This window comes from Orcinus orca, chromosome 1, assembly GCF_937001465.1.
Source record: "Orcinus orca chromosome 1, mOrcOrc1.1, whole genome shotgun sequence".
Taxonomy (NCBI): domain Eukaryota; kingdom Metazoa; phylum Chordata; class Mammalia; order Artiodactyla; family Delphinidae; genus Orcinus; species Orcinus orca.
The window spans coordinates 178,744,167-178,766,641 of NC_064559.1; the positions used below are offsets into that span (position 1 = coordinate 178,744,167).

Sequence of the window (22,475 nt, forward strand, 5' to 3'; positions counted from 1 at the left end):
AGGGCGACCTCTTGAAAAACCAACACTGGAATAATAAACACTACCTGGGTGGCTGAAGTACTTAACGAATATTTTTTTTTCCATTGGGGCAGGGGGGTTGTTTATCCTCAAGCCCCACCCCCCGTTTTCTACCTCCATGCTTAACCTAGTCCTGAAAAAAGAAGTAAACAAACAAAAACCCAACAACCAAACAAAACCAGCTTGTTAACAAAATCCTGAAGAAGGGCCTAAGTCTGGATCTTAGAAACTGTAAAGGTTCAGGTGGTAGTTTTGATTCCAGATACCGGTTGGAAAAAAAAAAACATGTGTTGGAACAAGATCTGGTCCTAGATTACATTATAGTTTGCAAGTAGTGCCAGAGGATTCTTTAGTTTGAGGGCATGGCAGTGCCCTGTGGTTAATTGTGAGCTGGTGGAGGCCCCCACTTCCTGCAGCTGCCCTGGCAGGCTTCCTGGTCCTTTATCAGCAGGTAGGGGCTCGTGAGGGGTGACACCCGTGCTGACAAGTGTCCCTGGCATTGTCTGACCCCATGAACATGTGTGTTCAGAAGTGAAGGATGGTAGTGTTTATATAACATGCTGATTAGTCACTGAGGAACTCATCACTGCAATAAATGTGTCTAGTTTTATGCCTTGTCTTTGCTCTTTCCCTCCCTCTCTCTCTCTCTCTCCCCCCCCTTTCCCTCTCTCTCTCTCTATATATATATATTTTTTTTCTTTTTCTTTTTCTTTTTTAAAGGCACTGATGAATGAAATCATTATCCCTGCGAGCAAGCCTGCCCTGTGGCTTTAGGCATGGGACTGGCTTCCTGCGCTTGGAGTGACAGCTATTCAGAAGTGATAATTGGTGTACTGTATCTTTAAAAGGTTAAAACCCCTTTCAAAAAAGGTCTGAACTCATAGTGGAAAAGACAGGCGAGGCAGGGGTTGGCTCTGGATTCAGAAAACAGCTGCTGATTTGATTCCGTGTCTGCGGGCTGCATTTATTCCGTGTTTTTCAGCAGCAGGAATTCAAGAGGGATGCTACTGTTTGGGTTTCTGATCGTGATTTATATTTATTCAGAGGAATAACAGAGGGTGGATCTGTTCCCGGCGCGAGCATGCTCACAACCAGCCGACTCTCCCATTATCCAACTGCCTAGTTTGGTGCTTCAATGTACATGTATATCTCGTGTACATATGTGTGTATACAAACGCGCATGCATGCCTGGATGGACATATGTGTGCACAGGTTATCTTTTAAGGACAATTCTTTCAATAAGGTCTTTACCCCTTACTTGAAACAGGTGTTCAGGAAAAAAATGCACAAAATCCTGACTGACCGGAATAATTCATGAAGAAGGGGCTGGATCCGTGGGTCAGAGAACACAGGACCAGTTTGCCATCCCAAGGCCGAAGGTAGGGGACTCTGGATTTTTATTCGGCGGAGGGATGCCTCGCGCTTTATTTTATTTATTGTGTTTTTGCCAGCGGCCGCTATGGGCAAGTGAAATAGCGAGCTGCGATTCCATGTCGTCGTGGCCTTTCTTGGGCGAGGTGTCCGGTGGCGGAGGCGCCGGGAACGGCCGGGTGGGCGGCCGCGCGACGTGCGGTGCCCTCGGTGGGCTGAGCGGGCTCCCTGGCCCGGTGCCAGGGGGAGCGGCGGGAGCCTCAAGTGACCCCCGCGCGTCAATCACGGCGGCAGCGGCGGCTGTAACCCTCTGCGCGCCGCGCGCTCCCCACACCTCGGCAGCCCGGCGGCACCGGCGCAGTGGGGCCCCCCTCTCCTCTGAGCCCCAGCGGTCGGGCTAATGCCTTGTCGACCGCAGCACCTGCAGTTTTTTCTGCTGCCCTGGCTGCGGCTCCGGGGTTGTTCAGACCCCCCCGAGCCGTCTGTGTTGCCGAAAATGAGATCGGAGGATGCTGGGTGCCCAGACAGAGGGGAAATCTTCCTAGCCCCCGCCCCCAAATGTTCCTAAAGCAAAATCACAAAAGCCCCTCCTCCAAAGAAGATCAAACCAAACCCAAACTTTTACTCTGTTGGGGATTCTCGCCTTACCCCTCTCCCAGTCGTGCCCCACATTTTACCATCCTTTAAAAGGAGAAACACCGCTGGTGCTGAATGGCCCCTGCTGAGACTGTACAAGCTGCCCGAGGACTCCTGAGCGTGGCCGACACCCTGAACTCGCGGAGACTCGGACCGAAGTGTTGGAGAGGCGCTGGAGGCCAGGCGTGGGTTTGGTTGACCGCGGCTGCTTTGGTTTACGTTGCAGGTCGCAGGTCGGGACTACTTCTTTGGCTCGGCCCGCCCTTGAACTTTGGGGGTCGTGGATGCCGGCAGGAGGGTCTGCGGGGTCTGGTTGCTTGGTGAGCGGTACCTTGGCCCTTTTTCTGCCGCGCACCTCAAGTTTCCGGCCACCCTTGGCTTTGGAACCGCAGTAGCCGGGTGCTCGCCACCCCCCAGCTGCGTCTTGTGCTTTGGTTTTGGTGGTGTTAAAACTGGCTTGCTTTCTGGTTGTTGGGGGAGGGGAGAAGGGAGAGCGTGAGGTGTGCCCTGAATTGATCTCCACCCAGCGTTCTCCAGCCCTTGTTTGCGTGATTACGTAACTTCAACCAATGATCAGACCGTGCGCCCCAGCAACTCCCACCGTTTCCCTTCCTCCCCCCCGACTGAAGAAGTTGGGTCCTATGTTTATGATGTTTTTGTGTAACTGTGTGTATCAGCGGGGCAGGGACAGTGTGGGGAAGAGGGGGAATGATTTGAGCAATTTCTGTGAAGAACATGGGGGGCAAAGATCACGTGTCCATTAGGGTTAGCGGTGGAATTGGCTTTGGGTTGGTGTTGATCTAAAGACCCTCCCACGTCCCTTTCAGCTAGTCATTGCTTGTCTGAATTTGCATTTGGTCATGTCACCCCCCTCTTGAATTCTGGAAAAGGTTGGAATCATCCCTGCAAGACCGCTGGGTTCCTAACTAGATGCATAAAACATAACACGAATCCTGAATGCAGGGTGACTGCCAGGCTCATTTGTTTCAGGTTCTAGCTGTTCTTCATACTTCCTGCTGAGGGAAACAGTTTCTGCCACGCTGTTTCAGTTTTGCTCTGGGGTTGGGCTACACTGTGGGGCTGAAGAGTAGAACCCAGATGCTGGCTGAGCTGCTCGACATATGCTCTTTAAAGCTCTGATGACTTGCAGTTGCTGTTGGCCCTGTACATTCTTGCATTAAATACTGTGGGATTTTTTTTTTTTTTTTTTTTGCAAGGTAGGAGAACAGCTGTCCCATCAAGATATCTGCAGGCAGAGGGGGAAAGGTGTCCATGACACTCAGCTCTCTCTCCTTCCTCCCCACTCCGTCTGTTTAGCTAACATACCCACAGGACACAGAATTGTTGCACGGGGCCCCTTTATCACACCCCTCGGTGCCTCAGCCAGGGGCTCCTAGACAGACTTGTTAATTTAGCAGGAAGTCTGGCCCTTCAGGCTGGGATGGTTTTACTGTCCTCCGCACCCCGTTGGGTCTGCTTTAAGGCAGCGACGAGGTTGTACGCCGTGGCAGTGGATGAAGGTGTTCCCCAACAGCGCTGTTGCTGAACTGTCTCTGCCTGCTCCGTCTCAGTGGCTGTCACCCTCCTTGGAGTGGAGGAGCATGTGATGCCTTTGGGTTCTTGCCAACTGAGCCATCGAGGCACTTGGTGTATGAAAGGTACCAGCAAGAAGAAGAGGCATTTAGTCTGAAATCCTGGCAGATTCCAGGCCCCGACTTGATGGGAGATAATGTTAAGAAAGCTGTGTGACAACTGGATAGCTTTTAACTTGTCTCTCACTTGCTCAGTGAGTTCCCTGATGCCTTTCAGGTTCTTCTCTGTTCTCCAAGCTGCCCATCAAGGAGGCCCAGACATGCTGTCCTTCCTTCTGTGTCTGGTGGAATCAAAGCATATTTACAAATCTGCAGATGCACTGGGCAAGCAGGGCAGGAAACACTGGCTACGTGAACAGGCAGCACTGGTGTTTCAGGACAGACTTGGCTAAAGCCCTTGACCAAGGTCGTTCTTCATCTGTAAAGTGGGTGTCACCGTCGTAGCCTTACCAAGCCCACTGACATATCTTGAGAAGTAAATGAGTTGGGCTAAAAAGTAATATGTGCTCTGTAGCTGATGGGTGTTAGGATGGTACCATGACAATCTGGAATGCACATTTATACGAGGTCACTTAGCCATCTGGGACCTAAATGGTAAAGCAAGAGAGATGCCATAAGTCCATGAGCTCAGGTCAGGTATTATGATCATTGGAAAATTTCATTGCAGAAAATTTCATATCCTTCTGCAGGACTCTTCATTTACATAAAGTTCTAAGAGGTTCGATGATTAGTTTGCCAATTATACCCAGAAAATTGGAAGAGATTGATAAAGTAGTGTACAAGGGTTCTTATAGCTCTTTTCTAAAATATCACTAAGAAGTACTAGTAATGTAAGAAATAGAAATACTAAACAAGTTTAAAATAAAATTTAAAAGGCACAGGAATTCAAAATATAGAATTTTGAGACTATTTAACATAAGTATTTAATGTGAGGAATTCAGTGAAATTTTATATATTTGGATAGATCTTCAGAACACTGTCTTGTCGCATAATAACTGACGCTCACGGGGACCTATATGCATCAAGAGGAGTTTAAATGGCATGTTGTGTGTCCAGCTTCAAAAGGCATGAGAATATGAAGTATACCCCAAATGACTATTTTCACCCGAGGTTTCTGGACAGCCAAGGGCTTATTGATCAAAATTATATTATAACTATAAAGCTCCCCTATTGAAATTAATTGAGAACTTTATGATCTTTTGCTGAAACTTGGCAGGGAACTATTATGCTAGAATTAGTAGTACTTATGTTCTAACATTTGATGTTATAGAAAATTCTAAGAAGGAGGCATGGGAGCCTCAGCCTGTCTCGCTCTGACCAGAGACACATTTAGAACCTTCCAACTTGGCGACTTTAACGCTGGAATTAATTGGAAGAGACTGGATGATGGAAAAGACGAAGCCAGAGAGGCATGTGCTTCTTATGTCAGTGTAGGGAATGTGGACTCCCCACCACCAGTGTGCTGTTAAAAAACGTTCAAGGTGTCATGACAACACCCTCATGTTAAACTGTGGTGTTGACTCAATTCAGACATGGTGCTCAAAACTGGAAGGATATGTGAGTTACACGAGCTTTGCCTGACCCTCTGCTGATTTGCTTAGTTACAGTTTATTCCAAAACAAAGGCAACAGGAAAGACACAAGTACAGGAAAATTAATGCTGACATTTTTTAAAGAGTACTGTATATTTAATTTAATTTTTAAATTTAATGCATATGTCAAAAATGTGAAGGCCCTAATTAAAAGTAGCAGAAGAGTATTGCTCGGTTTCTAGACACACAGAAGTTCATCATTTTGGTAAATTATTTGAAGAACGTTTTGAACTTATTAAAAGAAACTGTCAATAACAGGCCATTGAATATGATCAGAAATGCTCAGAACTGTCCCGAGTTTCCGTGTATATAAGCAAAGGGATACTGATGTAATAAGATGGATAAAATGCTATTCTCTGAAATCCCAGGGGGCTTGAAAGGCAGAGGAGGTAGGGGTTGGTGGTGGGAGGTGACTGAACCATTTTCTCCAAGGGGCTGCCCTTTGGGGAGGGTCACATTTGGGAATGTGTGCTTAGGCCATTGATCCGGTCTGTTCCTGAAAACGATGCATGCATGAGTGATTTGATTCCTCCCCTCATTACTAAGTGCTACAAAATACCAGGTGTGGCTGGCATTCTTCTGGAAAAAAAAAAAAAAAGGGTGGAGCTTTACATCTAGATGTGTGGTAGATGAACTGAGAATACCCCTTAGATTCAGCAGTGAAGCCAGGGAGAAGCATACAGAAGTCAATCTCAAGGATCATGGGAAGTCTCTGGATGTCCATGGGTCCTTGAATTGGAATTCAGGTAAAACTTAAAAAAAAAAAAAAAAGAGTAATATAGATGACTGGGATCCAAAGAAAAGATGATAAACAAATAATACAGATGGAAAAAAATAAGGCCAGTGTTATAAATATATGACATGCTCTGCTAAGCCTTTGTCACCAAAGTTAGTCTATTCAGGAATTGCAGGCTTTGCATTAGATGCTGAAGCTATCTTAAGATCAGAGGACGGACTTCCCTGGTGGTGCAGTGGTTAAGAATCAGCCTGCCAATTCAGAGGACATGGGTTTGAGCCCTGGGCTTGGAAGATCCAGTTGCCACAGAGCAACTAACCCCGTATGCCACAACTCCTGAGCCCGCGTACCACAACTGCTGAAGCCCACGTGCCTAGAGCCCATGCTTCGAAACAAGAGAAGCCACCGCAATGTGATCAGGAACAAGACAAGGTTGCCCACTCTCACCACTATTATTCAACATAGTTTTGGAAGTTTTAACCATGGCAATCAGAGAAGAAAAAGAAATAAAAGGAATCCAACTTGGAAAGGAAGATATAAAACTGTCACTGTTTGCAGATGACATGATACTATACATAGAAAATCCTAAAGATGCCATCAGAAAACTACTAGAGCTAATCAATGAATTTGGTAAAGTTGCAGGATACAAAATTAATGCACAGAAATCTTTTGCATTTCTATACATTAACAATGAAAAATCAGAAAGAGAAATTAAGGAAACACTCCCATTTACCATTGCAACAAAAAAATAAAATACCTAGAAATAAACCTACCTAAAGAGGCAAAAGACCTGTATGCAGAAAACTATAAGGCACGGATGAAAGAAATCAAAGACGATACAAACAGATGGAGAGATATACTATGTTCTTGGATTGGAAGAATCAACATTGTGAAAATGACTATACTCCCCAAAGCAATCTACAGATTCAGTGCAATCCCTATCAAATTACCAATGGCATTTTTCACAGAACTAGAAAAGAAAATCTTAAAATTTGTATGGAAACACAAAAGACCCCGAATAGCCAAAGCAATCTTGAGAAAGAAAAATGGAGCTGGAGGAATCAGGCTTCTTGGCTTCAGACTATACTGCAAAGCTACAGTAATCAAGACAGTATGGTACTGGCACTAAAACAGAAATATAGGGCTTCCCTGGTGGCGCAGTGGTTGAGAGTCCGCCTGCCGATGCAGGGGACGCGGGTTCGTGCCCCGGTCTGGGAAGATCCCACATGCCGCGGAGCGGCTGGGCCCGTGAGCCATGGCCGCTGAGCCTGTGCGTCTGGAGCCTGTGCTCCACAACGGGAGAGGCCACAACAGTGAGAGGCCCACGTACTGCAAAAATCAAAAAAAAAACAAACAAAAAAAACAGAAATATAGATCAATGGAACAGGATAGAAAGCCCAGAAATAAACCCACACACATATGGTTGCCTTATCTTTGACAAAGGATGCTAGAATATACAGTGGAGAAAAGACAGCCTCTTCAATAAGTGGTGCTGGGAAAACTGGACAGCTACATGTAAAAGAATGAAATTAGAACACTCCCTAACACCATACACAAAAATAAACTCAAAATGGATTAAGACATTTTGTAAGACCAGACAGTACAAAACTCTTAGAGGAAAGCATAGGCAGAACACTCTATGACATAAATCATAGCAAGATCCTTTTTGACCCACCTCCTAGAGTAATGGAAATAAAAACAAAAATAAACAAATGGGACCTAATGAAACTTAAAAGCTTTTGCACAAAAAAGGAAACAATAAATAAGGTGAAAAGACAACCCTCAGGATGGGAGAAAGTATTTGCAAATGAGGCAACTGACAAAGGATTAATCTCCAAAATATACAAGCAGCTCAGGCAGCTCAATATCAAAAAAACAAAAAAAACAATCCAAAAATGGGTGGAAGACCTAAATACACATTTCTCCAAAGAAGACATGTAGTTGGCCAACAAACACATCAAAGGTTGCTCAACATCACTAATCATTAGAGAAATGCAAATCAAAACCACAATGAGGTATCACCTCACACCGGTCAGAATGGCCATCATGAAAAAATCTAGAAAAGGAAGAAAAGGGAACCCCCTTGCACTGTTGGTGGGAATGTAAATTGATACAGCCCCTATGGAGAACAGTATGGAGGTTCCTCAAAAAACTAAAAATAGAACTACCATACGACCCAGCAATCCCACTACTGGGCGTATACTCTGAGAAAACCATAATTCAAAAAGATACATGTACCACAGTGTTCATTGCAGTTTTATTTACAATAGCCAGGACACGGAAACAACCTAAATGTCCATCGACAGATGAATGGATAAAGAAGATGTGGCACATATATCCAATGGAATATTACTCAGCCATAAAAGGAATGAAATTGAGTTATTTGTAGTGAGGTGGACGGACCTAGAGTCTGTCATACAGAGTGACTTAAGTCAGAAAGAGAAAAACAAATACCATATGCTAACGCACATATGTAGAATCTAAAAAAATGGTATCGATGAACCTAGAGTCAGGGCAGGAATAAAGACGCAGACCTGGAGAATGGACTTGAGGACACAGTGGGGGAAGGGTAAGCTGGGACGAAGTGAGAGAGTATCATTGACATATATACACTACCAAATGTAAAATGGGTGGCTAGTGGGAAGCTGCTGCATAGCACAGGGAGATCAGCTGAGTGCTTTGTGATGACCTAGAGGGGTTGGATAGGGGGGATGGGAGGGAGATGCAAGGGGGAGGAGATATGGGGGTATATGTATACATATAGCTGATTCACTTTGTTGTAAAGCAGAAAATAACACAACATGGTAAAGCAATTATACTCCAATAAAGATATATAAAAAAAAACACACAAAAAAACCCCCCAAAACCACAATGAGGTATCACCTCACACCAGTCAGAATGGCCATCATCAAAAAATCTAGAAACAATAAATGCTGGAGAGGGTGTGGAGAAAAGGGAACCCTCCTGCACTGTTGGTGGGGATGTAAATTGATACAGCCACTATGGAGAACAGTATGGAGGTTCCTTAAAAACGTAACAGTAGAACTACCATACGACCCAGCAATCCCACTACTGGGCATATACTCTGAGAAAACCATAATTCAAAAAGATACATGTACCACAATGTTCACTGCAGCACGATTTACAATAGCCAGGACATGGAAGCAACCTAAATGTCCATCGACAGATGAATGGATAAAGAAAATGTGGCACATATATGCAATGGAGTATTACTCAGCCATAAAAAGGAATGAAACTGAGTTATTTGTAATGAGGTGGATGGACCCAGAGTCTGTCATACAGGGTGAAGTAAGTGAGAAAGAGAAAAACAAATACCGTATGCTAACACACATATATGGACTCTAGAAAATTGGTACTGATGAACCTAGTGGTAGAGCAGGAATAAAGATGCAGATGTAGGGAATGGACTTGAGGACACAGGGCGGGGAAGGGGAGGCTGGGACTTAGTGTATATAGCACTGACATATATACACTACCAAATATAAAAATAGATTGCTGGTGGGAAGCTACTGTATAGCACAGGGAGATCAGCTGGGTGCTTTGTGTCCACCTAGAGGGGTGGGATAGGGAGGGTGGGAGGGAGGCTCAAGGGGGAGGGGATATGGGGATATATGTATGCATATAGCTGATTCACTTTGTTGTACAGCAGAAACTAATATAATATTGTAGAGCAATTATACTCCAGTAAAGATGTATTAAAAAAAATCAGAGGAGCGCTGGTAAAAATGAACCAACTTATTTTTATTAGAAGAAGAATTCTGAAAAATCTCTTTAGTCAAGATTCAATACAGTAGACTCTTGACAATCTTTATGGATGCATCTCAAACCCTTTACAAATTCCCAAATTTGCAAATGCAGAAACATTTGCATAGGCTCTTGACTTCCTTCTGAATCAGGTTTCTGTCCAGAGAGGAGAGGTTTCCGTAATTATTCACAGGCCACCAATGATTTGCCTTTTCAACTTGCTCTCAAGGAAGCAGTTTCACATCCAGAGAGTTTCTGTTTCCCTGGTGGTGTGTTGGGAGGAGGAGCTTTGACAAGACTCCCTCTCCGGCTAAGTGACTTGCTCTTGTGCTGTGTAGCTTTGCTACACAGTTCACACTTGTGCTTCAGGAAAAGGAGAGTCGCCATGTGGCGTGGCTTTTAGGGGTGGTTCACAAATAACTGAAAAAAGTGAATGGTGTGTCTACAGATGCCAAGCAGCTGCTGGAATTGGTAAAAAAAAATCACACAGGCACGCAACCTCCCAAACTCCCTCCACTCCCTGGCCCTCAATATAGATTTAATACACTCTTAGAAACTTCCCCTGACTGTCAGCATATCTCATGGAGAGAACTGGGGCATCACACAGCTGAAGTGTATGGTGAAAGACAAAACAAATCTAGGCAAGAGAGACAGAATGTAGTCATTTGCTCCATGCCCTCATTTTAAAGATTTCAAAATTTGAGAAGATTCCAGGAGATTAAAAAAACAAAAACAAACCCCACTGTGCTTATGATTATATTTAATAAAAAGAGCCAGAGCAGGATGTACTCTGAAGGTTGGGCTTTCCTGCTCCTCATTGGAGGTGTTCTTACAAGAATCTTTCCGGAGTGATTTGGGGAGAAGCTCGTAGAATTTGCAGTGGGTTTAAGAGTTCCACCAATTACAATTGAGGAGATCACATTTGCCAAGCCCCTGGAAGAGCTATGGCAGGAACCACAGCAATTTGATATGAGAGTTCCTTATTAAATTTTTCTTGATAAAATCCTTTTAACTAATTTTAATGAAATAGCCACTAGATACAAAAGAACACTTATATACTGTATATAAAGGTTTAAAGAATAATCATTCTTCATATTATATTATGATCAACACTCATGTCCTTACCAGTCAATTTAAGAAAAAAAATGTTACTGTTACCTTCGAAGAGTGGTACCCCTCTCCATCCCATCCCACCCCTCCCTTTTCAGGGATAATCATTTTCTGGACATGTCTGTCTCTTTTCCCCATGCTTTTCTTTATTGTCTCACCCTATCTGCATCTCTAAACCATATCTTTAGTTGTACATGTTTGTGAATGTCATATAAGTGGAATACTGTTTATATTCTTGTGTTCATAGTTAGCCCATGCATACCAGAGGCTGCACTAGTTGACAAACAACTGAAATATTGAAATATTAATATTTCCATATCAGTTGGTGGTAAATTGCTGTTTACCTAACTCCTCCCCCCACCCCCCTGTGCTCCCATGAAACCTATTCAAGTCCCTTCACCTTCCTAAAGGGATTACACCTGGCACAGCAGGGGGTATTGGGCCCCATCTCCAGTCCTGTGGCCGGAATCCCTTCTGACTATACAATCCCTGTCCCAGCTAGTTGTTAAATGTTTCATTCACGGATTTGTTCGTATTGTTGACTGTAGCCTAAGTTTTTTCATTTTGCTGAACTGTAATTCCATGGAATGAATACACTGTGGTTTATATATCTATTCTGCTATCCATGAACACTAAAATCATTTCCAGTTTTTTACTCTTGTAAATGGCGCTCCTGTGAACTTTCCCCTGGTGAGCATGTATATAAGTTTACTTAGGGAATATACACAGGAGTAGAATTACTGGTCACAACTGTGGGCATCTTCAAAGCTTCTAGAATAATTCAAAATTAATTTCCATCATGTTACGTGAATTTCACCTCAATAAAAGAATTTCTTACCAATTTCTCAGCTTGTAAGTCACTTTAAAAGATGTTTTTTCTCTGGTATCCAGTTTTCTTAGTTGTTTTCAGTAGACTTACCTACATACCTAGCCCACCATAGCACTGGAAATAAAATCTACAGGATTTCCTTTAATACCACAGTAAACTTGAACACTTGTTAACTGTGAAAGACAATGCTGAGTCTATTGACAGGATGTATTATATATTTGCACGTGTTTATTACAATGGTTTATTCAGTTTAATCCATGATTCATTCCATAGCTAAGATGGTGTGCTCTTAGAAATGTAACTTAGGTTCCTTCCAGGCTAAGATAGAAGACAAGTTGGTGCTAGTGGATATGAATGTTCTAAACCTGCCAGAGAGTCTGACCACAGTAGAAATGAGCGATGTTGAGTAGATAACAGATAGTTTAGCCTTTAAATGCAGAAGTATATCAACTACTAGGGATTTAATTCTCCTTTCTTGGTAACCTGGGGGAGCTGATGGGTTTCTGGTTGATTTCCAGTTCCACGCATTGGCAGTCCTGTTCCGTTAGGACATTTCTCCTGGATGCAGCTCTCTTCCAAACCTGAAACAGAGTGAATTAGGATCAGAGGCTGTCTGTTTCCTCTTCCATTTACCAAGAGCTAGATGTCCAGAATTACTCACCTCTTCCCTTCCAGATGCCTGTGTTTTGGCCAGAGTTCTACCTTCATGCTACCCTTCTCTCTCTGTTCTTAGCTTGTTATTGAATGATAGGCCTTACCACGTGGAAACCAACTCTCTTTGGGAGAAAAAAAAGTGCAATCATCTTGTTCTCTAAGACTGGCTCTCTCAGTTTGCAGCAGAGGACTTGGATGGCAGCTGGTACTCCCCGTTCCTCCCACCACCCATGTGGCTGGGCTGTGCTTGGCTGAATTCAACTTCCAGGCCCTTCGGCCAAGGGATTTTGTAACTCTTTGTTGTTGTAAGCGGTTTGTCCAAGACAGTGCCGGCTGGTGACACTGACGTGGTTTACTCCTAGGCCAGCAGGAACTGCTGCTCACTTCCTGGTATGACTTCTGAGCAAAGGGCCTTCAGGTTGTCATTGTCTCCTTCCCTTCCTGTGAGCCTACTAGTGATGGGGCACAGCAGATGGACATTCCGGCTGCCACAAGCCTCCTGCGGGTCCAGGGGAGGGACCCGCGCCAGTCTCGTGTTCCGTCCCCATTCCTGCTGCCTTCCTGCCCTGTCGATGTCTCTGTTCCCTTCTCATCCAGCCCGGGCAGGGGCGCCCTGGTGTGGCTGCTTTCTTACTTAGGTAGCCAGGTGAGAATGGGGTAGGTGAAGGGTTCCTTCTCTTCCTCCATCCTTTCTAGGGTTTAAGATGGTAAGAGCTCATCTTGCTGCCACCTCAGAGCAGTGTGACATTTGCTTCCCTGTTCTCTCTCTTTCTCCCCTGCTGCAGCCCCTCACCCCTACCCCCATCCCCAAATGTTCTGGAGAGAACAATTCAAGGGTGAGTGAAAATTTTTTCTTGGACAGAGACAAATTATCTCCTACCCTCCTAAGGCCAAGTAAATCTTGGAAAGGTGCTTCCCCTTTTTCATGTAATAGATGCATAGTTTCTACCTGGGAGGCAGAAGCCACAGAAGAGCCCAAGGAGAGCCTTGTGGGCTTGCCAGCCTTCTCTGTGGGTCACTGGCCAGTTTTGCAGAACATCTGCCCCTCTGAGGTCAGCTGTGAATTAGTCTGCCCGGGTATCTGATCCCTTCCACTAATTTGTAACGGCAGCGCTGGAAACGCTCGGAGCTCAGCAGCCTGCCATGAGGCTCGGATTGGAAAGGCACAATTAAGATATAGAACATTTCCATCATCCCCCCCAAAGTTCCTTGGACCCCTCTGCATTCATTTCTCCCCTCCCACCCTCTTCCCTTGGCAACCGCTCATCTGGTTTCTGAAACTGGAATTTGCCTTTTCTAGAACTCTGTATAGATGGAATCATAAAATAGGTACTTTTTTTTGCTCCTGACTTTGTACCTTGAGCCCCGTGCTTTGAGATTCATTCACACTGGGAGCATCAGCCGTTCATCCTTTGTGCGGCTGAGTAGTATTCCATTGTACAGACGTACTGCAAGGTGCATTTGTCTCTTGATGGAAATTCAGGTTGTTTCCAGGTTTTGGCTATTGTAAAAAAAGCTGCTGTGGACAATCACAGTCTTTGTGTGTACGTATATTTTCATTTCTCTTGGGTGAATACCTAATCAAGTTTCTTCGTTATCTCTCCAGCAATTGGAAGGTTCGTTTTATCTGCCTTTGGGACTGTCAGGCTGTCACCAGGTGGCTCCTTCCACTTTCCTTCTTATGAGTGAGCCTCAAATAATAGCAGGATTTTGCACACCATCACCTGTGCTCGTCCTGAGTATATCCTGTAGACATTCTATTCTGATTGTCTGTCGACACCCTTACCAGACTAGAAACAATAGGGCATAGGAATTGAGAGCATGGGCATGGGAGCCAGACTGCCAGATTCCTGTTCCAGGGTTCATATTTCACTCTGTCACATATTAACTCTATGACCTTGGACAAATGACTTAACCTCTGTGTGCCTCAGTTTCCTCATCTGCAAAGTGGGATAATAAGAGTACTAACCGAATGGGGCTATGAAATATCGATCAGATGATCAATGATAGATTGATAGATAGATAGTTAGATAGATAGATATGCTTAGCCCAAAATAAATACTGTGTTGTTGAATGGCTCAACAGAAAGGGATCTCAGGATCTGGGATGCACGTGGTCAGATCTCCTTTTCTCAGTTCATGGTGAGATTGGAATGGTCTCCCTCAAGCTCTGTTGCCTGGCACCCTGACATCCAAGCTCCCATTGGGCCGCAAACACTACCTCTACACTGGGCGGACAGCACTTCTTTCCCTTGTCACCCAACCAGCTCTTCCTCCAACTGGGATGCTAGCTGCCCCCCTTTACTCCTTGAATCGGAGCTCTGTTCATTTCTCCCAAGTGTTTGTTACAGAAAAACACGACTCCAAGTTGCAGAGGATCCCACTTGTTTGCTCTGTCCCAGTTCCTTCTCTGGGTTCTGGGTCCAGACGCATAAATAAGGTAGGAAGCGAGTCCTGGAAAGTCCCCCGCCGCACTCTGAAATCCTCATACCCAGATTTGCATGTATCTTCATGTATCACAGGGTTTGAAGCTCTATGTTGATTAATGATGTGGCGGGGCCGGGGCGGGGGACACAGGCCCAGAACTATTTTTCCTATGACTCTCAAGGATGTTACTGTCCAGGCAGCCTCCCTGGGAGCCAGGGCTGTGGACGCCCATCCCCAGCTCCTGTCACCTCTGTAAGCCAAGGACTGAGGCTCCCTTTGGAATGCGACTCTCTTATGAGGATGGGGGATATGAGGCCATTGAGTACATAATTGGAAATGAGGATTTAGCTTCACAGCCCTACATCCAGAGAAACTCTTTCTGGGTCTGACCGTTTTTTCTCTCCAAGAATAAGATGACTCAGGGCCAGGATGATCAAACAACTAGAGAAATCAAAATGTGGGCTTGATCCTTGATACCTGCCAAAGTGAGGTATCTGAACCGAAGTTTCCTATGAAAAGAATAAAGCTGCCGAAGTATGATCCTCTGTGGGTCTGTGGGGAGAACTCTGAGTGGTATGATGTGTTAACCACCTTTGTCGGGACACTCTGTGTAAAACATGGTATTTTATTAAACGTTTCCCTGGGTTATCTCAGTTAATTCACTCTGATGAGTAGAAGATGACCATTTTCCCTATAGCAGTGCTTCCCATCCTAGGGGCTTCTGACTTTATTGGTCTGGGGTGAGTGCTGGGCATTTGGACTTTTAAACACTCCTGCAGTGATTTTAAAGTGCAGCCAAGGCCAGGGAACTGTTTTACACACTAGGGACTTGAGCCTCCAGAGGTCAAAGTCCCTGGCCCAAGGTCACACAGTTGTGCGTGGAGTTGCAGGATAGAAGCACAGGTGTGTGTGACTGCACCACTTGAGCCTGAACGCCCTACTCTGGTGCTGATCAGAAAACTGTCAGCACTGGCTCCCAGGTGCTGGGCAGGAATCCATTAGTAGGGATACAAAGATGCTGATGACTTTCCCAGTGCTTCCTTACTGACCCAACACTCTTTAGAGTCTGAGCACGTGTGTGCTCCAAGTCTGAAAGGCTCCCAGGACAGAAAGCCGTCGGCCTCAACTCCAGGGCAGCCCAGGAGAGGAACATGCCATGTGCCCTTCAACTCTTGGTCTTTGCTTAGTTTGCACCTGTGTCCAAGGAAACAAGGATGGATGTTTCCTGATTTCTTATCTGGTGTGACCCCATAGCCAGGCATAAATGTCTGGGTCCTTCCTGAGCAGAGCCAGATAGGAGACCAGTCAGGTAAGGAGAGGTTTTTTCCACCCCTCAGCGGCAATAATACCTGCAGCGGTGGGACTCCCAGGGACTGAGTGCTTGCTGTATGCATCAGGCATTGCTCTAAGGGCTTTAAACAAATTACCTCATTTTATCCTCACTGGAATCTTGTGAAGGAAGTACTGTTATTACTCAGATTGGAAAACTGAGGCAGTAATAAGAGTAATCCCAGGCAGTCTGACTCTGGGGCTCAACTCTTAATCATCAAACTACATTGCCTACCATGGATCCTGTCTTGCCTTATTCTTTAATTGTTTCAGCAATATCATCTGATCCCCAACCTGATCATAAACTTCTAGCATGGAAGACATTTCTCCATTTCACCTCTTCTGGCACAGAGCTGGATGTATAGCAGGCATTCAGTAAATATTTGTTGGTTGATTTATTTTATTTCAATTGATTTTATTTCCGAGGATGCCACAATATCACATACTATGATCATAATAAACATGTCCTAGGAATGTAATACAGGTTCCCTAGAAGTTTCCTATTTCTTGACTTTTAAGTATTTTGGAATACTCTAAGTACTTTCTTAATAATTGCACACCACATTCAGTACTCGTAGAAGGACTAAGTTCATGCCCTTATCATTTTCCAAGAAGAGAACTTCTGTGTAACTATAGCAGCCTTGATATCTTCTTTTGTAGGATTATTTTCCGCAACAAAAATGATCCTAAGTGGTAACTGTCCCTGCACCGACCAGCCTCCTGGAACTTCAGTTGGTTGTTTGGGGCTGGGGGGGGGGTCTTCCGGGGCGGGGGCCCACACCATGCTCTGTCCTGCTTTAGTAGCAAACATTGCTGGTGCTCTGCCCAGACACCCTGGGATCACTTTGACTAGTTCTGTGCGCCCACCCCGAAGCTTCTGTGGCCTTTGCCCCTTCAAAGGATTGACCTGTCAAGAGGGCTGGTGTCACAGTAGCCAATTATAACTGGCATGGGGACGTGAAACTCAGCTGCCTCGCCTTGGGGGAGGAGGGGACAGATTTGGGAGGAGGTGCAGTTTGTATTCCAGAAGTCTCCTGGGGTCATGCTGGGGCTCCACCTGAGGTCACAGCCTGGCCTGATTCCTCCCCTCCTCTCTGCTGCTCCCCCTCTCCTTTCCTGACCCCCCCCCCCAACCCCGCCAGAAGCATTTCATTAATGAATCACCTGCCCAGGGATCCTTGTCTTACTCCGGGGGAACATGTCCTAAGGCCAGGGCATGTGGGTTAGATGTCATTTAGAGCAGAAAAATACCTCTAAGTCTCTAGTTTAAGCTTTCATGTTAGTGCCCTGCATTCGCCCTAACCACCTCCCTAAGCCTGGGACCCCACCATCTCAGGGGCGCCCACCCATCTCTCTTCTCCTTATCAGGGGCTCATTCCATCAGCAGCTTCTGCTTGCAGCCCACTCCCTTTCCAGCTCGCCCTCTCACTTCTTATTAACCAAACTATCTCTACTCTCTGTTTCTAGTTCAGTCATTCAATATTCAACAGGTATTTCTTGTTCTGTGCCAAACATCCTGCCAAGTGTAGGGGGCGTACAGCTGGGCAGAAAACAGACAAAGTACTTGTCCTAACAGCCCTTACCCTTCTAGGGAGGGAGGAAGACAGCAAGCAAGTCAACAAATCAATAAGCAGGATAATCACACATTAAGATGAAGGATGGGAGGGAGATGCTAGTGGTGTGAAGGAGGATAAGTTTGGGGGCCGCTGCCAGCGATCTAAGTGCTTGTCTCCCCTCCCGCTCCCGCTTCAGGCTTTGCGTGAATCAGAACATCTCCGACCTGCACATCCATCAGGGCCGATGGAGGTCAGACTTCAGCTTTCTCGCCCTCTGGGCGGCATTTTATTAAGTTTAATTAAACTCTGAATCTTCTTTTCTGCCCTCGACTTCTGAGCCACTACCCCCTCCTGGTTTTCTTCCCACTTTCCTGGCTTATTCTGCCTGGTCTCCTTTGCCGCTTTTTCCACCCCCTCTACTTGGCCGTTAAGGGTCAGAGTGGCCCCAGGACCCTCTTCTTCCTGTGGACTCGCGCCTGGTTTCAGTTTCCGTGCGTCTCGCCTGGACCGCTCTTTGGAACACCCGACTGTGAATACAACCGTCTTCTCGGCCTCTTCGCTGGGTGATCCCCCGTGCATACAACTTGGCTCCATGTCTGCTCACACCCACTCCCCCCTCCACTCCCCACCAGTCCCTCCCCTCAGCCTTTGAGTCTCTCCTCTTTGACATCCCCTGTCTCAGGAAGGGGCACCCCTGTCTCCCCAGCTGCTTGACCAGAAACCACACTTCGTCCTCTCCTCTCTACCACCCGTCACACCTAATCTATCACCACGTCCTCTGCATTCCTCTTCCTAAGGCTGTGGGTTTGAATCCAACCCCTAGTCCGGTCTGAGTTCCACTCCCCTGTCCAGGCTTGGCTGTGGCAAAAGCTTCCTAACTGGTCCCCCCAAGCCCTGCCTTGACCCTTCCAGGCTTTTCTTCGCACAGGCCCTGATCATGTCTGTGGTTTCTTGCCGAATGCAAGATGATGGAAAATTCTTAACACGGGCTGCATGGCCCTAGAAGATGGATCCCTGACTGCTTCCCTAGCCTCAGCATTGTCCCTCCCTCCCCGCACCCCAGCCTTCCTAACCAGCATGTCCTTTCCCAGTTATGAGCTTTGCACGTGCATCTCCCTCTCCCTGGATAACGTTTCAGGGAGGACCTCTGTGGCCAGGCCCGCATGGTGTATGAAGGAGCTGCTTTTTTTATCCCTGAAGTGCTGTGATCACCGTGGGGATGAGGGGTGGGGGAAGATGGCCACTGTCTTTCTAGTCCCTTTCTGAGGAAATCGGAAGAAATCTAGGCTGTGGCATGCATCGGGTGGGGAAGGGGCTTGGAGCGGGAGGGAGGGAGTGGGAGAAATCTACCACAGGGGCAGGCAAGAAGGAGGTGCATTGTCTGTAGAGAATTTAAAAGCAGTAATAAAACCCATTAAAAGTCTGTTTGGTTTTTACTCTCACCATGCACCAGAAATTCTAAAAAGGGCTGATGATAAAATACTCTTCCCCACAGAGGAGGGTTGCTCTCCTCTTCCCTCAGGTGGATCTAGGAATAAGTCTAGGGACTCCACCAAGAAATAATAGCAATAACCATCATTTCCTGACCGGCGTGTGCCAGCCACCCTGTTAGGTGTGGGAGGATTCCTATGACCCTGGCTCCTCGCAGCAGCCCGATAGCACAGGCATGATTGTATCCACTTTAAAGGTGGGCACACGGAGACCAAAGAGGCAAAGTCGGCACAGGCCCATCTTGAACTGCTGGCGGGGAAGCCGTGAGCCGAGGCAGTTGGTCCCGAAGCAGGCGGCTGTCTCTGGCTTGATGCAAAACGGCCTTTCTGATCCTGTTCTGTTTTTTCTCCTCAAGGGCCTCACAAGGCCTGTGCTTCCAAGGAATCTGCTGTAGGGAAGGGCTATGTAATTCCATACTAACCCCAAAACACTCCTGACATGATCTGGCCTTGCCAGGACACCAAGGTTCTGCTGACGGGGGAGAGGACCGTGGCCTGGAAGCCTTCTGGTGCAGGGACAAGACCCTAGATTTGGAGAAATTCAGGCTGGATTCGAATCCTGGTCCTACCGCTTAACGGGACCTTGAGAAGACTGTTCTCAGAGCCTCAGTTTCCTCATCTGTAAAATGGGGATAATAATAATAGAACTTACTTCATAGAGCTGTTGGGAGAGCTAAATGATGCAATGAGGGTGAAGCCTTTATCACTGCACTCATTAAATATTAGATTCTATAGTGTCTGTCAAGCTCAGGGCAGAGTAAATGATGTGTAAGGGACATGGGACAAACATGGTTTCCTTCCACACAAAAGTCATCAGGGGAGTGTCAACATTAATATTCTCAGGGAGACACCCCACTCTTCAGTGGGGTCACGAAGCAGGCAGGAGGGCACCAAAAACGCCCGAAAGTGCACACACCCCATCCAATTGGAAACCAGATTTCTGGTTGAAGCAGTTTCCTGGTGGAGAGAGGGCCTTTCTTCAAGACCAATCAGGAAATGGATATGTCCCTGAACATAACACCTTGCTAAAAAAGGAACTCAGTGATACAGTTCAAGACATCACAGCAGAGGTTTGATTTTTCACAGTTTGTATTTTGATCGCTGTCAGTGTTACAAGGAAACATCCGAAATGGCAGGAGCTGTGTACTCACCGTGCCCGTCTTGAGGGGGCCTCCGCGGCAAGGACACTGGCCCATGGGATTGCACCATGCTGCCTCTCTGCAAAGAGAGCGCGGCTAGCTGCCGTATTAATTAAGCAGTGGGTTTTTAATGCTGGTTGAATGAATAGCTCTGGCCTGTCTTCCAGCCTGGGAACCAGGGCTTTTACATTTTATGTTATTTCGCCCAAACAATTCTTACAGCACTCCAGTGAGAAAACAAATTCAATTCTTACAGCACTCCAGTGAGAAAACAAAGCCTCCGTTTGCTTCAGCTGGAAGGCAGCTTCATTTGTGTCTCTTCCTACCTGTGGAGACTGTTACTTGCAGAGAGTCAGATGTAGATATGGCTCTGTGCAACCCTGCTGATGGTGGTCCAGTGCCTTTGTAAATTCTTAGAATGGTTCCTTCTCCTGTGTTATCTCCAGCATGCAGAGGGGTGTGTGTGTGTGTGTGTGTGTGTGTGTGCGTGTGTGCATGTGTGCAAGCGGGCCTGATTGTGTGGGCAGGCTGACCTGAAGACATATAGCTCAGCCCTGAGGCCCTGAGGGTCCTCTGAGCCAGGACAAGGATGTGGGAGAGAACATCAGAAACCCTTGTGAACAGGGGTTCTGAGCCTTTGCTCTAAGCCATGGAGAGGCACTAAGTTGAGACGGGTGCAAGGGGATGCTTTTTGCTGATGCGGTGTCAGCAGTTCTTCTGGGGTTGGATTCCAAATCACTCCTTCCTCTCCCTCACCCCACTCCACCCCACCCCACCCCCACAGAGGAAGACTGTCTGGGAAGGAGAGGCCTTTCTTTCTGTCCTCTTGGCTTTGTATCCATCAATACTGGCTCACAGGAAACCAAGTTTTTCTTTCTTATGTTGGATAGAAAGAGCCTGGATTAGTTTTGTATCCATACAGTGAAAACTTTGACTCCACCGTGCACCAAGAAGGAAACGAATAAACACAAAACCAAAGATGAGACCAAAGTTTCCTGACCCCAGGATGCTGGGAGGCTGAATGACTGCTTTATCCTGCACAGTAGTGGAGCCATGTGAGAACACAATGGTGCCAGTGCTGATGGAAGCGCTCAGGCTCTGTCCTTCTCCCGGGACCATGCCCCTTCCCCACCCCCTGCCCCTTCCCAGCCCCTGTGTCCTCCTTCTCCCCGCACAGATGTAGCTCATTCAAAGAATCACCTCTGCTTAAGAGTGTGGGCCTTGCCCGCGAACATACTGTCCTGGGGGTTGGGCCTGACAAAGATTCTGTCCATGACCAAACTTTAGGCAGGCTCCTCTGAGCTCTTTTTCAGTAGTTTTTGACTTTTGAGCCTCTGTGTGTTTCTGCATTGTCCAGTTTTAGCAAGAATCCTGCTATGTTGGTTTAGTCAGAATCCCCCATCCTTCATATCTGACCACCCTCAATATCTGATCAGGTTCCTCATCCGCCCCCCTCCCCCCATAGGTGATGCCTCATTACCCTGGGCTGCCCTCAGCAAGAACCCTGTTAGGTCGGCTTAGCCAGGACCCCCCTGACCCCTGACCCCTGATGTTTCCTCTTAGTAATTTTCCGTCCACTGACCCCCACACTGCTCCTTGGTTATAAACTCCCCCTTTTCCTTATTGTACTGGGAGTTGAGCCCCATCTCTCTCCTCCACTGCAAAACCCCCCATGGCAGTGGTCCCTATACCTATCGTGATGGCCCCCCGAATAAAGTCTGCCTTACATGCTTTAACAGGTGTCATTGAATAATTTTTCTTCAGCAGGTCCTGCAAGGGTGCTGTCAGGATCCTCTGCCATGCAGGGCCACCTCTTCTTGAAGACCATGTGAGGGGCCTTAGACAGGAGAGTAGGATGTAATTAAAAGGCCTGACTTTTTGAGGGGGTATTCAGGGGACTTGAAAGTGAGATGCACCTCACAGACTTGAGGGGAACTTCAGGTCTGGCAGAATTGAGATCAGAGAAACAGTGGGCCAACTGGTACCATTACCTCCACAGACAGATAGGAAAGGCTGTGTCTCTGGAGGTAACCCAAGCTCACAGCGATTAAGGAAAGATGAGATCATTCAGCATTAACTTCAGAAGAAAAGGAATCTTCATAAACTGGTTGCACCCCAGGTCTTTCACTCATCCATTTTAATCCTGAGGCTTTTTAAAAATAAAAGCTAACATTTATTGAGAGTTCACTTTGAGATGGGCATTGTTCTTATCCCCATTTTACAGGAAAAAGTA

The 22,475-nt window shown here is 46.3% G+C and overlaps 1 protein-coding gene across 2 annotated transcripts in view; it reads left to right on the forward strand.

Annotated features, from left to right (window-relative positions):
• The window catches only part of HIVEP3 (HIVEP zinc finger 3), a 500,469-nt gene that overhangs the window by 97,626 nt on the left and 380,368 nt on the right, over positions 1-22,475 (forward strand). For both annotated transcript variants that reach the window (XM_033421978.2, XM_012531907.3), the window contains exon 2: positions 1,286-1,397. The gene's annotated coding sequence lies outside the window, so the exon portion shown is untranslated. The remainder of the gene's footprint in view (positions 1-1,285; positions 1,398-22,475) is intronic.